The 10262-nt window shown below is 33.8% G+C and overlaps 1 non-coding gene across 1 annotated transcript; it reads left to right on the top strand.

The window, feature by feature from the left end:
- The first annotated feature begins 342 nt into the window (after window positions 1-342).
- Window positions 343-449, top strand: LOC139846130 (small nucleolar RNA R71). Its single transcript, XR_011758870.1, has one exon. It is a non-coding gene; the product is annotated as a small nucleolar RNA R71 (small nucleolar RNA).
- Window positions 450-10262: the final 9813 nt, after the last annotated feature.

Below are 10262 nucleotides of genomic sequence, written 5' to 3'. Positions count from 1 at the left end.
CTGAGACAATCTTTTGTCAAATGTGGTCCTCCACACTGCTCACAACTAATTCGTATTGAGTGAATATCCTTAGTCATCTTTTCCATTCGTCTCTCGACAGCATCTATCTTTGCGGAAATGGAATCTAAGTCATGGCTAGAATCGGCTCTAGCTGCTTTAGATGATCAAACGATATCTTTTTCTTGGTGCCACTCATGTGAGTGGGAAGCAGTGTTATCAATAATTTTGTAAGCATCAGTTTCTGTTTTCTTCATAATAGAACCACCAGCTGCTATATCGATGTCTTTCCTTGTAGTGATGTCACATCCTTGGTAGAATATTTGTTCTATTTGACAGGTATCTAAACCATGTTGCGGACATCCTCTTAATAACTTTTCAAATCTTGTCCACGCCTCATATAGAGTTTCATTTGGTTTCTGTGTAAACGTAACAATTTCTGCTTGAAGTCTTACGGCTTTAGATGCCGGAAAGAATTGTTTAAGAAATTTTTCAACTAAAACGTCTCATGTATCAATCGCCCCTTCAGGTAACAATTCCAACCAATCTTTGGCTTCTCCCTTTAAAGTCCATGGAAATAACATGAGATATATTTGTTCATCCTCAACTTCTCTTATTTTAAATAGTGTGCAGATCCTATTAAAGGTACGAAGATGTTCGTTTGGATCTTCCTTCAGCGCACCACTAAATTGGCATTGATTAGTCACCATGTGTAGAATTTGTCCTTTGATTTCATAATCTGGCGCATTAATGTCTGGATGAGTAATTGCGTGACCTTGGCCAGTGCGTTTAGCTCTCATTCGGTCTTCCAAACTTAAAGGTTCCAGATTCTCCATAATTGAATTTGTTGAATCGGAATCACTAGAGGATTCTGATTTAATGGTTCGTTCCTCAACAATCTCTGTTTGAATGATTGGTGGTTCCGGAGGAAAGTTTAGTGGTTCAGGATCTATGAATTGCCCCTGAATATTATCCGGATTCTCAATTGTGAGGTCGGGTTCAAAAAATGGATTATCGGAAATTTGAATTGGAGTACTTGGTCGACTGGATGAAGATTCTAAAGAAAAATCAACGGTGGTAATATTTGCTAAATGTCTTGATCTAGTTACAGGTGGTGAACGTACAAAAGGTGGTGAACGTCTTGCTCGATGCATTCACTGGATATCCTATTAGTTTTTAAAAGGAAAGAAAAATTATATAAGTTATCCAATTAATAGACTTTTCTGATTTTGCCCACGTTTCGAATAGCCAAAAGATGCAGCAGAGGGGCAGGATTCGTTTGGTCTCAATATAATTGAGGACTGTTTGGCTCCAATAACCCGGTCCACGTACAAATCCAACTATTACTACGAACCAGAAAATTTTGATGTCTATCAATTTAACCACTTAAAATAAATTTTCGTAATTTTAAGAAATTTAGATAAGAAGTAGAAAAAAAAAAAATCTATGTCCTAAAACTAGAATAGCGAGAAATAAGAAAGAAAAAGAGCGCGTCGAAAAAGGTCGAAAAAGAAAAGATCGAAAAAATAAAAAGCGTCGAAAAATAAGAAATAAAAAGAGTGACTTATAAAACTTTAAAACACTTGCCTAACCCAACCTTATTACTACCACTAACTTAAAATTATAATTGCAAATTGAGATTACTAATTGGAATGATAATTGATACATAGGTAAAAGGTGTCTAAAAATATTAAAGCTTACAAGTAAAACTATATCCCAAATGGAAATAACTTAAAAAGGTACTAAAACTTAAAAAGGCGTCTCAAAATTCTAAAGTACCTAAATCTTAGTCTAAAGAAAAAGCACTTAAGGAATTTTACGGCAAAGCCTAAAAATCTAGAAGTAAAAAAATAACTATGGCAAAAACTATATCTTAAAACTAAATACGAGCGAAGAATACAAATATTACGCTAAAATAATTAAAAAGGGACAAAATATAAAAATATACAAAAAGTTGTAAAAAGTACAATTTTTATAAAAATATTATTTTTATATTATTTATTTTATTAAACTATTAATTTTATATTTTAATTAAACTAATTTAATTAAAATACAATTTAATTTAAAAACTTAAAACTAATTATAATAATAAATAAGTAATTAGGGTTAATAATAATAAATAAATAATAATTACCCGTAATTAATGCTGATTAGGGTTTCTGTCACGTGTTAGACGGCTCCGCGAGTTGCGGTGCTCGAAGCTGGATAACTCCGCGAGTCGCGGGGTTCCAAAATTCAACTCAGGTACAGGATTTAATTCGACTTTTTTTTTTAAAAAAATTTCTGTTTTATATTTTCTGTTTAAATAAAATTATTTATATAATAAAAACTTCTATTTAAAAACTAAAATAAAAATAGAAATACTTTATAATTTTATAAATAAAAATCTTAAAACTAGATTTATATATATATATTTTTTTTCGGTTTTTAATTTTATGTTCTAAATAAACACAAAATATTTAAATAAAACTTATATTTTTATAAAATAAAAATAAAGAAACTTTATAAAACTTAAATATTTAATAAACTCTTAAAAATATTTATATTTTTGTTTTTCTTTTCTATGTTTTCGAATATTTAAAACGTATTTTTACAAAAACGTATTTTTATAAAAGTAAACTAAAAATAAAAATCTTTTTTTTAAATATTTAGCGTTGCGCTTTCAGCGTTTAAGATTTCCCGGCAGCGGCGCCAAAAATAACTTGATGTTATGCGAGGTGTATATAAAATAGCTTTAAATTTTACTAGGAAATACTATTAAATACGATACAATTTTACACAAGATATTTATTTATTTATTGAATGGATATACTTAAACCTTGCTACAACACTTATAGGCAGTGTACCTAATCGTACAGTAGTGTAGTTTTTAGTAAGTCCGGTTCGGTCCACAGGGAATCTTTTAAACAAAGCTTAACGCCATATTAGTTTTATTTTATAAAAATACAAATATATATATAAGTAATATTATTATTATAAAAGAGGGTTTTTACCGTTTAATGACCGGTTTGTCGATTTTAAAACTTTAGTCGCAGTTAAAACCAAATGTAAAATATTAAATAAATAAAAGACTTAATTTAAAGCGTAAAGTAAATAACGATAATGAAATTGTGAATAATAAAAGTGCGATAAAATAAACTTGCGATAATTAAAAAGTGCAATTAAATACAATAACAATAAAAGTGCGATAATTAAAAGTGCAATTAAATATAAAATAAAGGAAATTAAATATGAAATAAAAGAATTATGCTTATTTAAACTTCCGTAATCATGATGTTTGACGTGTTGATTTTAGTTTTATGCCCATGGGTTAATTGTTCTTTGTCCTGTATTATTTAATATGTCCATACGGATTTGTCCATAATAGTCCATCAGTCATAAATACAAAGAGCGAAAGCCTTCGTCAAATTATTCTTATTCCCGAAGTCAAATATTCCAACTAATTGGGGATTCGAATTGTAACAAGGTTTTAATACTTTGTTTAATGAATACACCAGGTTATCGACTGCTTGTAAACCAAGGTTTTACTACTTTGTTAACAATTACACCAATTACCCTTGAATGTAATTCACTCCTGTTTCAACAAGTCTATTAACTATTAATCCAGTTCCGTGTCCGGTAAAATGAATAATTATTGGTATTTATAAATATCCCGCCCACCGTACCCAGTCAAGCGTATGTGGTTATATATAAATACGTCGAATTATAAGTTTGTATATTAAATTAACAAGGTATTGTTTAGTTAATATAAAATCCATTAATAGCCCATAGTCTAATTTCCACAAGTGTCGTTCTTTTATCCAAACTCCAATTATGGTACAAAGCCCTAATTACCCAATTTTAGTAATTAGCCCAACATCATGATTACTTCGGTATTAAATAAGCATAATAATAACTTAGCTACGAGACATTAATGAAAATAATATAAACATAACTTACAATGATTAAAAATAGCGTAGCATTACACGGACAGAATTTCGACTTACACCCTTACAACATTCGCTAACATACCCTTATTATTAGGATTTAAAATTAAAATTAAAATTAAAATATAAATATAAATATTACGTATAGATATAGAGAGATTGATATATTGGATGATAAAAATGATCAGAATTCGTTGGGTTTTATAGGGATTTTCGTATTTGGCTGCTCCGCGAGTCGCGGCATTTTTGGCCTCCATACTCCGCAACTCGCGGAGTTCGTAATTCCAGCTCACAAAGGTTTGTCTTTTAATTTGCCGACGTTTTATAAATATATTATAATATATATATTAATTTTAAGAATTAATTATATATTATATTATATTTATATACATAGTTAACTTGTAATTTTTAGTTCGTTGCGTCGAGCGTTGAGAGTTGACTCTGGTCCCGGTTCTGGATTTTCGAACGTCCTTGCGTACAATTTAATATCTTGTACTTTGCGTTTTGAATCTTGTACTCTTGTAATTTCGAGACGTTTCTTATCAATAATTGGAACCTCTTTGATTGTATTTTGTACTTTTGAGCTTTTTGGTCGTTTGCGTCTTCAATTCGTCGAATCTGTCTTTTGTCTTCACCTTTTATTATTTAAACGAATATCACTCGTAAATAGAACAATTGCAACTAAAAGCTTGTCTTTCTTGAGGAATAATGCTATGAAATATATGTTCGTTTTTAGCATTATCAGGATTACATGTGTTAGTTGATAGGTACTAACCTGTTTTCCACTAAGAGTTTGTGTGAGATGTTGTGGTAGTGCAGATATGGCAGATAATACAAGAAACGCAACTGGTCCGTCAGCCCCCGGAACATTCAGAGCCCCAGATGAAGATGGATATGTGTCAGAAGAGGATCCGCAGGAACAAATTTTAGATTTGCAAAGTAAGTTAAAGGAAGCACGTGATCGAATAAGGGAATTAGAACAACGTCAGGTAACCGTGAATCCAAGTGGTAGTGTACCGAATCAGACGATTAGTGGGTATCCAGTGCAGTCAAATAATTATCAGCAAATTGGAAGTGCTTTCCAACAACAGCAATGGTTATCACCTCAATATCAGTTTCCTCAACAGTATCAGATGCCACCTCAGTTTAATCAACAGTTCCCAAATCAGATGTGGGGTCCGTATCAGACGCCGATGTTTTAACAACCAAAGAAATGTACATTCAAACAGTTTCTGAATTGTAATCCACCAGAGTACTCAGGAAGTTCTAACCCAACGGTAACCCTTAACTGGTTAAGAGAGATAGAAAAGGTTTTTGAGGCATGTCAGTGCGAACCAGAATTACAGGTTATTTATGCTAGTCGAATGTTGAAAAATAGGGCAATGGTTTGGTGGGATACGGTTATTTCTAGTATACCGAAAGAGCAAGTGAACATGATTACTTGGGAACAATTTTATAGTAAAGTTTGTGAGCAGTATTGTTCGTCTTATGACCTCAATCGAATTAAGACGGAATTTCTGGCAATGAAAATGACACCTCAGATGACAATAGATGAGGTGATTGAGCAGTATATGGATAAATTAAGGTTTGTGCAACAGTGGGTTCCAGATGAGCAGTCCAGAATTCAACACTTTGTTAACATAATTTTACCAGAGTACAGAACAATGGTTAGGATGGCGATGACATTATCGCAAGCATTTGTTATGGCCAAGATGGTAGAGGATGATGTCAGAGCAGCAAGGAATAGAATAGTAGGTTATGAGATGTCACAACAAGATCAGGCGATGAGTCATTCGGACTCTAGGTCAAAGAAGTCTGTTAAGTTGAAACATAAGAGTGGGTCAGAACAGAGTGGGTCAGCATCAAGTTAGAATTCTTGGTGTTATAGTTGCAGATCATCTCATAGTGGTCCTTGTTCAGATTCAACCAAAAGATGTTTGAGATGTGGCATTGTGGGACACGAGATTTGGATGTGTTCGTTCCAAGAGGATGTATGTTGGAGATGTCATCAAGTGGGGCATAGGTCAGCTCAGTGTCCGTATGTAAGAGGATCAAGTTCCGGGGAGGGTCCAGGTGCGCAGTCGGGATCAGTAGGTGGATCTTCTGGTTCTCCAGTTGGGCAGAAAAGAAAGAATCCACCTACGGAAACAGCAAGAGCTTATCAGATGGTTGCAGATGCAGATGTTGAATGTGATGTGAATACAGGTATGCTTCAAAATCCTCGTATTGTTTAGTCATATACATGTATATGATTGGGTGTATATATATGTGTGGTAGATTAGTAGATCTTGATAGTAGTGTAAGATTTATTTTGTTGCATTATGTTGTTTATGTTTTGGGTGCGACCCTTCTGTGCCATGTGGGGTAAGGGTGACCCTTAGGTTGACTTTTTGGGATTGAGAACCGTGACTTGGATAGAGATGCGTTGAGTATGTTTGTGTAGTGGACTTTTGGACGACATGAAGTTGTTGGATAGTGGCATGAGTATGATTGTTATGACGGTATTTCCTAAGCTTGTTGGAAGTATGATCTGGTTGATAGATTATATTTGGATGATTGATAGACAAGGTTTGAGTAACTATGATTGGACAGATGTTGTGATTGATTAGTTATAAAGTAGTTAAATTAATTACCGATGCTTATTGAGGAAATTGATTGGATATAAGTTAGTGAATGAGACAAGTAGAATTTTTTCGTTACGAGCAACTCAGAATGAAGGTATGATTTAGGATAATATGCTTGTGTCTGGCCAACAGAAGTATATTGTGATAAATCATACGGAATTTCTGGGAAGCTGAAGGAAAATTAGGCGGCCTGTGCTATATTGGATTGTGATGTGACTGGATATGAGACGAATAACCTGTGAAGTTCTGTTGACTTACGAGACAATTTAGTGGACATAGGTATAGATTTTAGCATGATGACTAATTCTATTGCCTAAGCTTTGGATAATTGGGAAAAGTGGACAGTATAAAGAGTTGAATTGGATGACAGATCGATAAATTTATGATACGGAATGGCGAAGAAACACGAATTTGACTCTGATTATTTGACTTGATCGTGTAATTTGTGGGCTTAAGTGGATTAACGGGCGTTGATCGATGAAGATTATGACAACTTATTTTGTACCGGGAGTGTATTGACGTCAAGAATCTCATTTCCCTATACAATTGTGGTGGATATTGTCGGTATCGGGGATAAGATCGATAAAGTTAACCGAGTGTTTTGGCGGTGCGAGTAACAATTTTTCGGTTTGTTGACCATAGTTGACCCGATTCCGAGGACGGAATCTCTTTTAAGGAGGGTAGTTTGTAACACCCGCGTTTTGGGCCTAGATGAAATGACCATTGTACCCTTGGGTATGGTGTAATTAGTGATTTTTAATAATTATATGTTTATAATTATTTGGTTGTTTAGTTGAGACCAGTTTGTGACAAGGGTCACAGAACAGGTTCGTTTGTTGAATTTGGACTCCGTTAGGCCCTCCTAACGAAGTACGAAAGATATTAGATAACTGGTAAATACCCGTGTGTCGTGGGGTATGGGTTTTAAACCCCTTAAGTGTATGTATCTGCTTCTTTCACCCATTTTCTAGACTTTTCCTAATTAAGAACGTACCTAACTCCTTCATCCTCTCAAACCCTAAAGATCAAAGCTTGTTAGTTTGTTGAATTCGAGCTAGTAATCTGTTACTTGTGTGTTGGTGATTATCACAAGGTTATAAGGACAAGGAGGAAGCTCAGAAATAATATCTGAGCAGTTGCTGGTAATTGGTGAGTGGGATTATCCCCGGGTGTAGTATAGAGTAGCAAGTTGTGCTACTATGTTATACTGTTTTAGTTGCTATGCTTAGTAGATATGTTGTAATAATGATCATTGTAGAGTTGTCATGCTAGTTGTAGGGACAGTTGTTCGTAGTGGTAGTTGCTTAACAGTTGTGTGCACAAGTTGTAGTTGCCTGTTGGAACCTATTGTTGTTAGGTTCAGCTCAGAGAGGTCAACCTTGTTGTGGTTGGGTCCAGTTGGCTACTGTTTGTTGAGTATAGTACTGAATGACGCATCACCTGCGTGTGGATTTACTATACTGGAGATTCAGTAGTAAGGACTTTCGGTAGACGCTAGACTGATTAGCTAGTAGTCGTGTGCTCGTACAAGCCGCCGAGTCTCTAGTTGGAGCATAGTTGCTAGTTGATAGTTGCCAGATGATTAGTTGTTAGTTGAAGGTTTCCTGTTATGGATTGTTGTAGTTGCTGTAGTTGTACAAGTTGGTACTGTATGCTAGATCTGTTAGATGATTCCATTCACTTAGCCTCGTGCTAACCCCCCTCACCTCCTCCCTTGCAGGTTTTGGATATTAGTGCTGGTAGGGACGGGCGTCGGGTTGACGATATGTTTGACAAGACGAACTCTGATGTCTTAACTTTTATAAATGTGTAACTAGTTGTTTAACGTAACACCGGTGGTTTGTAATAAGTAACTAGCTAATGATTTGTGATAATCATGTTTGTAATTAACTAAGGGTATTTATGTGAATTAAGACTTCCACTGTGATTTAAAAAAAAAAAAATCAGGGTGTTACAGGAAGCAATTTTTTTTCTTCGTTTTTTTGGAGTTTTTTTTTTTCCAGCATCAAGATCACACAAAAATATGAACATTTAGAAGAGACACTTCGTGATGAATGTTATTATTTAGGCGGAAAAACGATCGACAAAAATAACATTCAAGATAATATTGTTCGTGAAGAATATGAACGTTTTTTTCTTCTTCATGTTTTGTGAAGTAAAATTTAGCCCGATTTAGAGTTTAGGGTTTGGTGTTTTGGGTTTATTCCATAAACCCAAAACACCAAACCCTAAACCCTAAACGCTAAACTCTAAACTCTAAACCGTTCGTATTAAAAACTCAATTTAAATTCTAAATCTAAACCCTTAATCTAAACCCTAAACCCTAAATTTCTAAACCCTAATATCTAAACCCCAATAGCAAAAACCTCAACATACGCTCGAAAAACACGATAATTGTTATATATTACTTCTTCGAGCGTTTTCCCGCCAAAATAAAAACATTTATCACAAAGTGTTTCTACTAAATGTTCATATTTTCATCCCTTCTATAATGTTCGTGAACAAAGTTTTTTTAAAAAACGAAAAAAAAGTTTTTGCTTCCCCCGCTTCCCCCCGATTGGTTACTTCCCTCTTGATCCTACCACTATATATATATATATATATATATATATATATATATATATATATATATATATATATATATATATATATATATATAGGGTGAGGATCCAGAGAGAACCAGAGGTGGTAGAGAACCGAGAGAACCAACAGCTCGACCTTCATCTATGTGCAGCTCGACCTTCAATCTGCGTGCAGATTGAGTCAATCTGCGTGCAGCTCGATCAAGCTGGGTGCAGATTGAGTCAATCTGCGTGCAGATTGAGCTTGTTTTGGGTGCAGGCACACTCTGTTCTTCGTAAGAAAATTGAATCTCTCAAAATCAAACCTATAGCAAAAATTAAAAACGCAGATTTATTAGGTTTCATCACGTGAATCTATGTGCAAAGTTTCAGATTCTAACTCCTAGATTTGAGCTCGAATTCGTGAGTCAAAGATTTGGGGAAAAAAAGTCAACAATTTCTTCATAGCTCAAATTCATAATCTATATGATGTTTCAGCTTAAATTGACGATTGGCGAGCATTAGATGCAACATTTTAAGCAACTTTCATGTTGGAATCATCATCTAAAACGCCTTCGATTGATGTTACGAAATCATGTTCATCGTTCACAAGTGATGGTTCGCTAGGTTCTCTGCTATGCAGAGTTCTTCCAGGATCCTTTCACTATATATATATATATATATATATATATATATATATATATATATATATATATATATATATATATATATATATATATATATATATATTACAGTATATTAAAGGAAAATAATTCTATAAAAAAACACATCGTTGAGACATATAGATTTTGCTACCTATTGGCGTATATTTAACTAAATTAGCCATATGTAATTTGCACTGGTATCTAACAAATATCAACCTCAAGCAATTGGGCTATAAAAAACATAGTTGAGCTGTTATACTTCTAATATAAGAAGGGTCACATACATAAAATCTATGGGGTCACAAATCAAAAAATCAAAAAGCATAGTATTTAACATTCTAATAAGTGTTGGGCTTAAGGGCTAGTGAGTGGTGTCAATTGCACCCACTACCCATAACATACCTCCGCCACTTACAGTTGTAGACAAAACATACACTAGTTTTGAATTTTTTCTTTTGAATGTATACTAACTATATATATATATATATA

This window comes from Rutidosis leptorrhynchoides, chromosome 4, assembly GCF_046630445.1.
Source record: "Rutidosis leptorrhynchoides isolate AG116_Rl617_1_P2 chromosome 4, CSIRO_AGI_Rlap_v1, whole genome shotgun sequence".
NCBI lineage: Eukaryota > Viridiplantae > Streptophyta > Magnoliopsida > Asterales > Asteraceae > Rutidosis > Rutidosis leptorrhynchoides.
This window is presented reverse-complemented; position numbering and strand designations above follow the sequence as displayed.